Source organism: Tachyglossus aculeatus, chromosome 1 (genome assembly GCF_015852505.1).
Source record: "Tachyglossus aculeatus isolate mTacAcu1 chromosome 1, mTacAcu1.pri, whole genome shotgun sequence".
Lineage (NCBI taxonomy): Eukaryota > Metazoa > Chordata > Mammalia > Monotremata > Tachyglossidae > Tachyglossus > Tachyglossus aculeatus.
Genome location: NC_052066.1, coordinates 13,251,909 through 13,266,104, shown reverse-complemented (window position 1 = coordinate 13,266,104; position 14,196 = coordinate 13,251,909). Strand labels below are relative to the sequence as shown.

The following is a 14,196-nucleotide window of genomic DNA, read 5'->3' as shown; positions in this document are numbered from 1 at the left end:
CTCTGCTGCCTGGATTATCTTTCTACAGGAACGCTTTGGGCATGTCACTCTCCTCCTCAAAAATCTCCAGTGGTTGCCTGTCAACCTTCGAATCAAGCAAAAACTCCTCACTCTCGGCTTCAAAGCTCTCCATCACCTCGCCCCCCGTACCTCTCCTCCCTTCTCTCCTTCTACAGCCAAGCCCGCACACTCCGCTACTCTGCCGTTACCTCTTCACTGTACCTCATTCTCGCCTGTCCCGTTGACCCTTGGCCCACAGCCTCCCTCTGGCCTGGAATACCCTCCCTCCACACATCCACCAAACTAGCTCTCTTCCTCCCTTCAAAGCCCTACTGAGAGCTCACCTCCTCCAGGAGGCCTTCCCAGACTGAGTCCCCCTTTCCCTCTGCTCCTCTCCCCTCCCCATCACCTCCACTCCCTCCTTCTGCCCTACCCCCTTCCCTTCCCCACAGCACTTGTGTGTATTTGTACATATTTATTACTCTATTTCATTAATGGTGTGTATATATCTATATACATTAATATTATATAACATTAATATTATAATTATATCTATATACATTCATTAATGGTGAATTATATATCTATAATTCTATTTATCTATTTTGATGGTATTGACACTTGTCTACTTGTTTTGTTTTGTTGTCTGTCTCCCCCTGACTGTGAGCCCATTGTTGGTTAGGGACTGTCTCTATCTGTTGCCGAATTGTACTTTCCAAGCACTTAGTACAGTGCTCTGCACTCAATAAGTGCTCAATAAATATGATTGAATGAATGAATGAATGGCACAAAGTCAGTGCTTAACAAATACCAACATTATTATTATTAATGGATAGAGCATGGGCATGGGAGTCAGAAGGGTTTGGGTTCTAAACCCTGCTCTGCCACTTGCCAGCTGTGTGACTGTTGGTAAATCATTTTACTTCTCTGGGCCTCAGTTACATCATCTTTTAAAAATGAAATGACTGTGAACCCCATCTTGGACAGGGACTATATCCAACCTGATTAGCTTGTATCTTCCCCCATGCTTAGAACAGTGCCTGACACAAAGTAAGTGCTTAAGAAATATCATTAACATTATTATGTCTATAGGATTTTTCCTCTATCACTGTTGTATTGTAATAATAATGATAATTGTGGTATTTGTTAAGCACTTACTATGTGCCAGGCACTGTACTAAGCACTGGGGTGGATACAAGTAAATAGGGTTGGACCCAGACCCTTTCCCACATGGGGATCACAATCTTATTACTCATTTTACAAATGAGGTAACCGAGACATCGGTTACCTTCATAAATGAAGTGACTTATCCAAGGTCACACAGCCAACAAGTGGCAGAGTGAGGATTAGAATGCAGAACCTTCTGACTCCCCAGCTTGTGCTGTATAAACTACCTCAAGCTGCTTCTCTCCCAAGCACTTTGTGTTGGGCTCTGCACACGGTAAGCATTGAATAAATACCATCAATCGATTGATCTCTGCCGAAGCTAGAATGTACCCTTCCCGGCAGAAGGAATATTCCATTTGGCTCTCAGGTTTGCATTTTTTATCCTTCCTCTTCAGAAAATCCCTTCCACTACTTTCCTCCTCGAAGCTGATTTATTCTGAAAATGCCTATTGAAGTGATTATTTATTTATGCTTCTTCCCCAGTTCCCTACCCATTCCTGCTGTTGACTTTAGTTATGGGCCATCACTCTTCCTTTGCTCTTTCCTCCACATGCAAGGCTCTGTTAAACAGCTGTTGGGTTCCACCCCAGAGGAGGCTGCATTTAATCAGCCCATCTATAGATGGATGTGATTCCCACTGGGCTCTGAGCACTGATTTAGGCATAGTGAGGAATGGCAGAAGAAGCAAAACACATGGGCCCAGCCAAGAAGAATTTATTACTTAGACTGAGACTGTGAGCTCCATATGGAACAAGGGTGGTATAAAATCTAATTATCTTCTATCTACCCTGCTGGGGTTTAAGGGTTGAGAGACCTAGCAATCAGTCAATCAATCAGTGGTATTTATTGCATGGTTGTGACCTTGGGCAAGTTACTTCACTTAAGTACCATATTTTTTTTCTCTCTTCTTTGGTTACCTCCTCTGTAAAATGGAGATTAAGACAGTGAGCCCCATGTGGGACAGGGACTGTGTCCAACCCTATTAGTTTATATATACCCCAGCACTTAGAACATTGCTTGACACATAGTAAACGCTTAACAAATACCATCATTATTACTACTAATAATAATAACAATAATAATGATGATAATGGTGGTAGTAGTTAACTCCTTACTATGTTAACTCCTTCCTTCACCCTAACTTGCTCCCCTCATTCGTTCCCCCTTCCCAGCTCCACAACATTTATATATATATATATATATCTGTAATTTATTTATTTATTTATGCATATTAATGTCTGTCTATCCCTCTAGACTGTGAGCTCATTGTGAGCTCAGAAAATGTCACTGAATTAATGAGTGAATGAATCTCTGCCACCCATCATAAATCAAGTTGGAAACGATCCTTGTCCCACATGGGGCTCACAGTCTTAGTCCCCATTTTACAGATGAGGTAACTGAAGCCCAGAGAAGTGAAGAGACTAGCCTAAAGTCACACAGCATGAGTGCATGGAGTGGGATTAGAATCCGTGACCTTCTTACTCCCAGGCCTGAGTTCTATCCACGCCGCCATGCTTCCCCAATCAGGTCACACACAGTCTCTGTCTCATTCTCCCCCTCTAGACTGTAAGCTTGTTGTGGGCAGTGAATATATCTGCTTATTGTTCTGTTTAACTCTCCCATGTGTTTAATACGGTGCTCCACACATAGTAAGTGCCCAATAAAGACAATTGAATGAATATGGGGTTCCAAGTCTTAATAGAAGGTAGAGAAGCAGTATGGCCTAGTGGCAAGAGCACAGGCTTGGGAGTCAGAGGACATGAGTTCTAATCCTGCCTCTGCCACTTGTGTGCTGTGTGACCTTGGGCAAGTCACTTCACTTCTCTGGGCCTCAGTTCCCTCATCTATAAAATGGGGATTAGGACTGTGAGCCCCACGTGGGACAACCTGATTACCTTGTATCTATCTCAGTGCTTAGAACAGTGCTTGGCACATAGTAGTTGCTTAGCAAATATCATCATCATCATCAAATAGAACACTGCTTGGCACATAGTAAGAGCTTAACAACTACTATTATCAAATTCACATTTTAAGAGGAGGAAACCGAGGCCCACAGAAGTGAAGTGACTGGCCCAAGTTCACACAATGGGCAAGAGGCAGAGCCCAGATTAGAACGTAGGTCCCCCAACTTCTAGGCCAGTGCTCTTTCCACCAGGTCACACTGCTTCTCTTTCATGACCTCTCATTCCCACTGCTCCTTGCTCAGTCAATCAATCAATCAATCGTGTTTATTGAGCCTTACTGTGTGCAGAGCACTGTACTAAACACTTGGAAGAGTACAATAGAAGTTAGTAGTTACGTCCACTACCCACAACAAGCTTACATTCTAGAGAGAGAACCAAACATTAATATGAATAAGTAAATTACAAATATGCACGTAAGTGCTAAATATTTATTTTATTTTGTTAGTATGTTTGGTTTTGTTCTCTGTCTCCCCTTTTTAGACTGTGAGCCCACTGCTGGGAAGGGACTGTCTCTATATGTTGCCAACTTGTACTTCCCAAGCGCTTAGTACAGTGCTCTGCACACAGTAAACGCTCAATAAATACGATTGATGATGATAATGAGTGAATAAAGGGAGCAAAACAGGACGAAAGAGAAGGGAGTGGGAGAAGAGGAAATGAGGGTTTATTCGGGGAAGGTCTCTTACGGTCAATAAGTCCTTGAAGATTGGGAAAGTAACTGTCTGTCAGACATGAAAGGGTCTTCCAAGCTATTAGTACCATGTTCTGCCCATAGTAAGTGCTCAATAAATACGGTTGATTGATTGATTGAATAGGTTGAAGGCCATGTATCTTGGGATCAGGGCCATGGTCCCGATGGGATCTGATTTAATGCAGGGATGGGGACCATGATTCTAATCCTTTTCACTAGGAGGCTGGGAGACAAGGAAGGCAGGAGGCAGGAGAGGGAGCTAGTGGGAAGTAGTGAATGAATAGTAGGAGGAGTGATGGGAATATTAATTAATTAATGAAGACATTTGTTTGTAAAGCACTTGCTATGTGCCAAGTACTGTTCTAAGTAGTTAGGTTGTCCCAAGTGGACCTTGCCCTTCAGCCTCACCTCGCTTCTTTCCTTCTACAACCCAGCCCATGCACTCCACTCCTCGGGTGCCACTAACGTCCTCAATGTGCCTCATTCTTGCCTGTCCCACCGCCGACCCCTGGCCCACATCCTACCTCTTCAAATCTTACTGAGGGCACAGCTCTACCAAGAGCCCTTCCCAGACTAAGCTCCACTCCCTTCTGCATCTCTCTGACTTGCTTCCTTTGCTCTTCCCCCCTCTCCCCACCCCACAGCACTTGTGGATAGATCTGTAATTTTATTTATTTATATTGATGCGTGTTTATTTGTATTGAAGTCTGTCTCCCCCGCTCTAGACTGTGAGCTTGCTGTGGGCTGGTATTGTCTCTCTTTATAGCTTCATTGTACTTTCCCAAGCACTTAGTACAGTGCTGTATACACAGTGAGTGCTCAATAAATATGATTGAATGAATGAATAATAATAATAATTGTGGTATTTTTTATGCACTTACTATGTCCCAGGCACTGAACTAAACAGTGGAGTAGATACAAGGTAATTGAGTTGAACAAAGTCCCTGTCCCACACTGGGTTCCCATTCTTAATCCCCATTTTTAGATGCGGTAACTGAGGCCCAGAGAAGCAAAGTGACTTCCCCAAGGTCGTACAGCAGGTAGGTGGCAAAGATGGGATTAGAACCCAGGTCCCTCTGACTCTCAGGCCTGTGCTCTATCCACTTGGCCACATTGCTTCCCTTCCCTACCAGTGCTTGGCCAAATAAATACCATTATTTTAAGGCAGCTTTGAAGCCCAGTTTCTTCTACCAACTCCAATTTAGACAACAACAGGGTCTGATGTTGGATCAAATCCAGGAAAATGCACTGTTTTTCTCCCTTACAAAACTTGGATTTTCATGTCTGTACTGTCTTTGTACAGTGCCTGGCACATAGTGAATGCCTAACAAATACCATAATTACCTGGAGGCAGGAGCACGGAGCATATGACCTTTAGAAGTCTTGGACACATCCAGGTTTCTTTTAAGAAGACATAAAGAAAGAAGAGATGGGAAATTGCACGTTAGTCAATACCAAAATAGATTGGAACCACTTTAATTACAACCCACCCAATCAATCCATACTGAGAAACAGGAAATGAGGTGGACAAATGGGAAAACGGTGGGTTAAGCTGTGATTGGCTGTGTAAGAGGCACCCGAAGTTATAATAATAATAATAATAATTGTGGTATTTGTTAAGCACTTACTCTGTGCCAGGCACTGTATCGAACACTGGGATGGATACAAGCAAATCCAGTTGGACCCAAGCAAATGCAGTTGGACACAGTCCCCGTCCCACGTGGAGCTCACAGTTCCAATCCCCATTTTACAGATGAGGTAACTGAGGCACAGCAATGTTAAGTGACTTGCCCAACGTCACATAACGGAGAATTAGCAGAGCCAGGATCATCACCCAGGTCTCTACACCCCCAGGCCCAGCCAGGCTCTTTCTATGAGGCCAAGCTGCTTCTTTGTTTTGTCTTTTGCTGTCAAATCATCTCCGAACCATAGCAACTCCACAGAAACATCTCTCCCACAGTGTCCACCTCGACCTGCAATAGTTCTGGTAGTGTATCCATAGAGTTTTTTTGGTAAAATACAGAAGTGGTTTACCATGACCTTCTTGCATACAGTAAACTCGAGTCTCTGCCCTCGACTCTCTCCCAGGCCACTGCCGCCCAGAACAGGGGAGTCTTGACTTGGAGCAGATTGCCTTCCACTCACTAGCCACTGGCCAAGCTAGGAATGGAATGGGAATGCCTCTGTTTCACTCTCCCTCCCATACCCGAGACTGGTAGAGTACTGGAAACTCTCCAGGTGTGATCCTGGGAGAGAGCTGAATATTTACAGAAGCAAAATAAAATTATTCCCAATTACTTTTTAAGTTTTAATTGGTATCCATTTCTGCTTAGGCATCAGCTGGAGAGAAAAGATGTTTGATTTCTCCAGGGAGTTAAATTACCGCTGTTTCAGAACCATTTACTTGATGATGGTAGTGGTATTTATTAAGGGTTTACTAAGTGCCAAGTACCTGGGTAGAAAAAAGGTCAGACACAATCCCTGCTGCTCATGGGGCTTTAAGTCAAAGAGGGAAGGTGAACAGATATCTTTTTCCATTTCACAGATGAGGAAACTGAGGCTCAGAGAGAGTAAGCGACTTGACCCCAGTCACACAGCAAATAAAGGGCAGAATCAGAATAAAAGCCTGAGTTGCCTGACTTGCAAGCCCTGGCTCCTTCCACTAGGCCACCCGGGAAACCCTATCAAAAAAAAGCTGTAAAATTATGTACTAAGAAGGAGAAGGAGGAAAAATAGGAGGAGGTGATGGAGGAAGAGCAAGAGGATGAGGAGAAGATGAAGGAGAAAGAAAAGAAGGAGAAGAAAAGATGAAAGAGAAGGAAATGAGGAGAAGAAGGGAAAGAAGGAAGGGAGAAAGGAAAGGAGGAGGAGAAGGAGAATGAGAAGGAGGAAAAGGAAAAGGAAGAGGAGAAGAAAACTAGCCAAACTAGCTCTCTTCCTCCCTTCAAAGCCCTACAGGGAGCTCACCTCCTCCAGGAGGCCTTCCCAGACTGAGAGCCCCCATTTCTCTGCTCCTCTTCCCCTCCCCATCTCCCCAACTCCCTCCTTCTGCCCTACCCCCTTCCCCACAGCACTTGTGTATATTTGTACATATTTATTACATTATTTATTTTATTAATGATGTAGAATCTATAACTCTATTCATCTATTCTGTTGTATTGACACCTGTCTACTTGCTTTGTTTTGTTGTCTGTCTCCCCCTCCTAGACTGTGAGCCTGTTGTTGGGTAGGGACCATCTCTGTATGTTGCCAAATTGTACTTCCCAAGAGCTTAGTACAGTGCTCTGCACACAATAAGCACTCAATAAATACGATTGAACGAATGAAAAGAAGGAGAAGGAGAAGGAGGAGGATGAATATGGCATTTGTTAAGCATATGTTATGTGCTAAACACTTTATTAAGTGCTGGAGTAGGTACAAAAGAATCAGGTTGGAAACTTTCCCTGTCCCACATGGGGCTCATAGTCTGAGGGGGAGGGGGGCCAGATAATGAATCCCCATTTTCTCAATGAGGGAACTGAGGCCCAGAGAAGTGAAGTGACTTCCCCAAGGTCACACAGCAGGCAAGCTTCACCACTTATCTTGTGTGTGGTTTTGGACAAGTCACTTCACTTCTCTGTGCCTCAGTTACCTCATCTGTAAAATGGGGATTAAGACTATAAACCCCACGTGGGACAGGGACTGTGTCCAACTCCATTTGCTTTTATCCACTCCAGAAGGGCCCGAGGAGGCCACGGCGTCCCAGGGAGGAGCAGAAGAGTCACTGCCTGCATCTTGCGCAGGCTCCTCATCACAAGGTACTGAGTTTGAGTCCCTTTAGCCCCAAGTTTCCCCGCTGCATTTGAAATAATGGGGCCTAATCTTTTCAGTTGATCCCGTGCGGATCTGCTCTATAATCCAGACCTCATTACCTTCCCCAGATCTGTTATTCCTTCCTTCGAAGGGGAGGTGACCACTCCATCCGTTACTCCTTGTGAGTGTATGCCTGTGTTGTATGAATTGTATTAACACTAAAATTCCTTAATTCCTTGTAACAAAAATGATAATAATTGTAGTGTTTAAGTGCTAACTCTGTGTCAGGCACTGTAATTCACCTGTCTATTATTTGTTTCGTTTTGTTGTCTGTCTCCCCCTTCTAGGCTGTGAGCCTATTGTTGGGTAGGGACCGTCTCTGTATATTGCCGATGTGTACTTCCCAAGCACTTAGTACGGTGCTGTGCACACAATAAGCGCTCAATAAATATGACTGAATGAACTCCAGTGCTTAGTAGCGTGCCTGTCGCACAGTAAGCACTTAACGAATACCACAATTATTATTATTGTTATGTGTCCAGCCCCAATTTGCTTGTATCTACCCCAGCATTTAATACAGTGCCTGGCGCATAGCAAGTGCTTAACAAATTGTATTATTATCATCATTATTATTAATAAGTGTCCTGAAGCATCAGTGAGTGAGGCACGATGAATAGCTTGGAAAACTCCAAGGGAGGTCCCTGGAGCTGCTGGGACTTTCAGTAATGATCCCAGATTGCTGAGGTGAAAGAGTTTACTGAATGGGCAGGATCATAGTCTCAATCTAAGGTGTCCTAAAGGAACAAGCCCAGGCCGGGAGTCAGAACACCTGGGTTCATTCATTTATTCATTCAATCGTATTTATTGAGTGCTTACTGTGTGCAAAGCACTGTACTAAGCGCTTGGGAAGTACAAGCTGGCAACTTATAGAGACGGTCCCTACCCAACAACGGGCTTACAGTCTAGGGTTCTAATCATGACTCTACCCCTAGCTGCTGTGTGACCTTCAGCAAGTCACTTAACTACTCTGGGCCTCAGTTCCCTCATTTCCAAAACGGTGGTGCAATACCCGTCATCCCTTCTACTTAGACTGTGAGCTCCACTTGGGACCTGATTATCATGTAATAATGATGATGGTATTTGTTAAGTGCTTATTATGTGCCAAGCACTGTTCTAAGAGCTGAGGTAGATACAAGGTAATCAGGTTGTCTCGCGTGGGGCTCACACTTTTCATCCCCATTTTAAAGATGAGGTAACTGAGGCACAGAGAAGTTAAGTGACTTGTCCAAAGTCACACAGCTGACTAGTGGCAGAGCTGGGTTTAGAACCCACGGCCTCTGACTCCCAAGCCCAGGCTCTTTCCACTAAGCCACGCTGCTTCTTGTAGCTACTTTGGTGCTTAGATCAGTGCTTGTTTAATAGAGAACTCTTAAAAAATACCATAGAACCGGGCTTACCACCTAGCCTGACTGTATCTAGCTAAGGAGAAGAATTTATTCATTCATTCATTCATTCATTCATTCTTTCGATCATATTTCTTGAGCGCTTACTGTGGGCTAAGCACTGTACTAAACACTCACTAGAGTACAATAAAACAAAAATGGACACATTCCCTGCAGACAGTAAGCTTACAGTCTGGGGGGAGACAGACATTAATAGAAATAAATAAATAAATACATACATACATACAAATATATATATATATATATATATATATACATAAATTGCAACAGCATTACTTAATACAAAGAGGATGGGCCTTGAAGTCAGAGGGATATGAGTTCTAATCCCAGCTCTGCCACTTATCTGCTGTGTGACCTTGGGCAAATCACTTCATTTCTCTGGACCTCAGTTACCTCACCTGTAAAGTGGGGTTTAAGATTGTGAGCACTATGTGGGTCAGGGACTGTGTCCAACCCGATTTGCTTGTATCCACCCCAGTGTTTAGACTGTGAGCCCACTGTTGGGTAGGGACTGTCTCTATATGTTGCCAGTTTGTACTTCCCAAGTGCTTAGTACAGTGCTCTGCACATAGTAAGCGCTCAATAAATACGATTGATGATGATGATGATGATGTTTAGTACAGTGCCCTGGCACATAGTAAGCACTTAACAAATACCATTACTATTATTATTATTATTATTATTATTATTATTATTATTATTATTCCACTCGCTATGGTGATTGTCCTCCTGAAGGAAGACTTCCATTACCCCAAGTCCTGGGCACTGGAAAAATGCCAAAAGACTAAGAGAAATGTTCCCCGCCTTTATGAAGAAGAAGAAGAGATAGAATAAAGTAGTTTACTAAATTTCAGGCTGGCATTTAAACCTACTCATGTGATGCAAAGTCATTTACTTCCTCTGAGGTTTTCTGACAAGAACATATATTTCCTTGGAAATGTAGCAGGCCAAAGCCATTGTAAATAAGCCACATGAAAAAGAGCACTTTTATTTACATTATAATTTAACCGTTGGCTGGGCCGCATTGATCTCGGCTGGCCAGATTCAAGAGATGAAGCGGGACGTGAATACCACAGTGTCCCCAGCACCCAACCTGTACTTCCCAAGTGCTTAGTACAGTGCTCTGCACACAGTAAGTGCTCAATAAATACGATTGAATGAATGAATGAATTCATCTTCTGAGGATCTTCCTTTAAAATCAGGAACACAGGTTCCATTTCCTCTTTCCGTCCTTTATCTTCTAGCTCCTACCGGAAACAAATGGAAATGTGACAGCAACTGGCAGGCAGAGAGGGTGCCTCACCCTTAGTCCTCTAGACTGTAAGCTTATTGCGGGCAGGGAATATATCTGTTTATTGTTATTCTTATTAATAAGAATAATTGTGATAATAATAATCGTGGTGTTGGTTAAGTGCTTACTATGTGTCAAGCATTGTTCTAAATGCTGGGGTAGATACAAAGCAATCAGGTTCGACAGTCCCTGTCCCACATGGGGCTTACAGTAAAGCTAGATGCATATCATCAACAAAATAAATAGAATAGCAAATATGTACAAGTAAAATAAATAGAGGAATAAATCTGTACAAACATAGATACAGGTGCTGTGGGGAGGGGATGGAGATAGGGCTGGGGGGATGGGGAGGAGGAGAGGAAAAAGGGGGCTCAGTCTGAGAAGGCCTCCTGTAGGAGGTGAGCTTCTTATTGTACTCTCCCAAGTGCTTAGTACAGTGCTCTGAAAACAGTAATCACTCAATGAATATGATTAACTGACTGACTGAGCCACCTCGAGTTAGTGGTGGCAAGGAGAGAAGATGTCTATGGAGTCATAAGAGGCCCAAGCTGATTGGCAGAACCAATCGACCAGTCTTCAGGGCAGCCTGAGGAAACGTCAGCTTAAAATGGCTCTCTTTGCCAGGGAACACTATCTACTTCATCTTATGGACCTTGAATCTGTAACCTTGGGCATTTGATATTCACCCCATCCCCAACCCCAAAGCTCTTACTACTACTACTACTACTACTACTACTACTACTACTACTACTACTACTACTACTAATAATAATAATAATAATAATAATAATAATAATAATGCTACTCCGTGGCTTAGTGGAAAGAGCATGGCCTTGGGAGTCAGAGCCTTTGGATTCTAATCCTGGCTCCTCCACTTGTGTCCTGTGAAACCTTGGGCAAGCCACTTAACTTCTCTGTGCCTTAGTTACCTCATCTGTAAAATGAGGATTAAGACTGAGGGCTTCAGAGGAGGGCAAAAGAGGAGGGCTTCAAGGCTCTCCATCACCTCGCCCCCTCCTACCTCACCTCCCTTCTCTCCTTCTACTGCCCAGCCCGCAACCTCCGTTCCTCCACCGCTAATCTCCTCACTGTACCTCGTTCTCGCCTGTCCCGCTGTCGACCCCCGGCCCACGTCATCCCCCGGGCCTGGAATGCCCTCCCTCTGCCCCTCCGCCAAGCTAGCTCTCTTCCTCCCTTCAAGACCCTGCGGAGAGCTCACCTCCTCCAGGAGGCCTTCCCAGACTGAGCCCCTTCCCTCCTCTCCCCCTCGTCCCCCTCTCCATCCCCCCATCTTACCTCCTTCCCTTCCCCACAGCACCTGTATATATGTATATATGGTTGTACATATTTATTACTCTATTTATTTATTTATTTATTTATTTTACTTGTACATTTCTATCCTATTTATTTTATTTTGTTGGTATGTTTGGTTCTGTTCTCTGTCTCCCCCTTTTAGACTGTGAGCCCACTGTTGGGTAGGGACTGTCTCTATGTGTTGCCAATTTGTACTTCCCAAGCGCTTAGTACAGTGCTCTGCACATAGTAAGCGCTCAATAAATACGATTGATTGATTGATTGATTGATTGACTGTGAACCCCACGTGGGACAATCTGATTACCTTGTATCTTGCTCAGCACATAGTAAGCACTTAACAAATCCAGAGCTTAGAACAATGCCTGGTAGATAGTAAGCACTTAACAAATACCATCATTATTATTACTCTTTAAACACTTACTACAGGCCAAGCACCTTTCAAACAACGGGTATATAAGAATTAATCATGTTAGACGCAGTCCCTGTCCCACTTGGGGCTCACACTCTTCTCCATTTTACAGATAAGGGAACTGAGGCCCAGAGAAGTGTAGTGACTTGCCCAAACTCACAGAGCAGACATGTGGCAGAGCTGGGTTTAGAACCCAAGACCTTCTGACTTCCAGAACTGTGCTCTGTTCTCTAAGCCATGCTGCTTCTATATATATATGAACATATTTACATCTGCTTCTGCTCTTTAAAAGCTACTAATACTTCTGTGTACTTATGTACATTTCTATAAATCCTATGTTATAAATGATTGATTTCTATTAATATTTGTCTCCCCCTCTAGACTGTAAGCTCGTTGTGGGCAGGGAATGTGTCGGCAAACTCTGTTGTCCTCTACTCACCCAGGTGCTTAATACAGTGCTCTGCTCACAGTAAGTGCTCAATAAATACCATGGATTGCTTGATTAGGAATCTGAATTGAATTCCTGTATTTTTATTTATGTTATTTCTGGCTCTGTCACGTATGCTGTGTGGCCTTGGGCAAGTCACCTCTCTTCTCTGTGCCTCAGTTCCCTCATCTGTAAAATGGGGATTGAGACTGTGAGCCCCAGGTGGGACAGGGACTGTGTCCAACCCAATTTACGTGTTTCCACCCCAATGCTTAGTACAGTGCCTGGCACTCAGTAAGTGCTTAACCAACACCACAGTTACTATAACAACACCAGGCAGTGGGGTCTTCTTAAAATACCATGAGAAGCAGCATGGCCTAGTGGAAAGAAGCCAGGCCTGGGATTCAGAGGACCTGGGTTTGAATGCCACTCTGCCAATTGCTTGCTGTGTGACCTTGGGCAAGTTACTTCACTACTCTGTGCCTCAGTTCTCCTGTTGTCCCTCCTACTTAGACTATGAGCTCCAAGTGGGACAGCGACTATGTCCAACCTAATTAACTTGCATCTACCTCAGCACTTAGAACAGTATTTGACACATAGTAAGTGCTTAATGAATGCCATAGAACAAACAAACAAATCAAGGACAAATATGTATATGTAAAGTCCTTGTATTGTGTAACCAAAGGAACAAATCTGTAGAGGAACAGTTTACAGAGAATTATCTGGAAGTCTTCAAAGACTCTAAACAGTAGCGAGAACTATTGGAAAGAGCATAAGCCTGGAAGTCAGAAGATGTGGATTCTTAGCCTGGTTCAACCATCTGTCTGCTAGGTGACCTCAGGCTAGTCACTTAACTTCTCTGTGCCTCAGTTACCTCATCCATAAAAGGGAGATTAAGACTGTGGGCCCCATGTGGGGCATGGAAATTTTATCTTATAAATTATTTATATTAATGTCTGTTTCTCCCTCTAGATGATGATGATGATGATGGCATTTATTAAGCACTTACTATGTGCAAAGCACTGTTCTAAGCGCTGGGGAGGTTACAAGGTGATCAGGTTGTCCCCCGAGGGGCTCACAGTCTTCATCCCCATTTTACAGATGAGGGAACTGAGGCCCAGAGAAGTGAAGTGACTTGCCCAAAGTCACAAAGCTGACAATTGGCGGAGCCGGGATTTGAACCCATGACCGCTGACTCCAAAGCCCGAGCTCTTTCCACTGAGCCATGCTGCTTCTAGATTATAAACTTGTTGTGGGTAGGGAATGTGTCAACCAACTCTTTCCTGTTGTATTCTCCCATGGGCTTAGTCTAGTCCTCTGTATCCAATAGGCATTCAATAAATACCATTGATTGCTTGATTGATTGATATCCAACCTGATCTACACCAGTACTTAGCATAAACTAAGTGCTTAACAAATACCATTGAAAAAAGGAAAAATCTCTGACATTGCACACCAGGGTTGGCAAGATGAGAGAAAATGTGTGGCCAGGTGAAAACAGCACAAGCCTGGGAATCAGGAGGACCTGGGTTCTAATCCTAACTCTTCCACCTGTCTGCTGTGTGACCCTGGGAAAGTTACTTCACTTCTCTGAACCTCAGTTCTCTCATCTGTAAAATGGAGATGAAGACTGTGAGCCCCATGTGTGACAGGGACTGGGTTCAATCTGATCATCTTG

General features: G+C 43.7%; 1 non-coding gene across 1 annotated transcript; it reads right to left on the bottom strand.

The window, feature by feature from the left end:
• Positions 1 to 5,940: 5,940 nt before the first annotated feature.
• Positions 5,941 to 6,078, bottom strand: LOC119936961. Its single transcript, XR_005453889.1, has one exon. It is a non-coding gene; the product is annotated as a small nucleolar RNA SNORA7 (small nucleolar RNA).
• Positions 6,079 to 14,196: the final 8,118 nt, after the last annotated feature.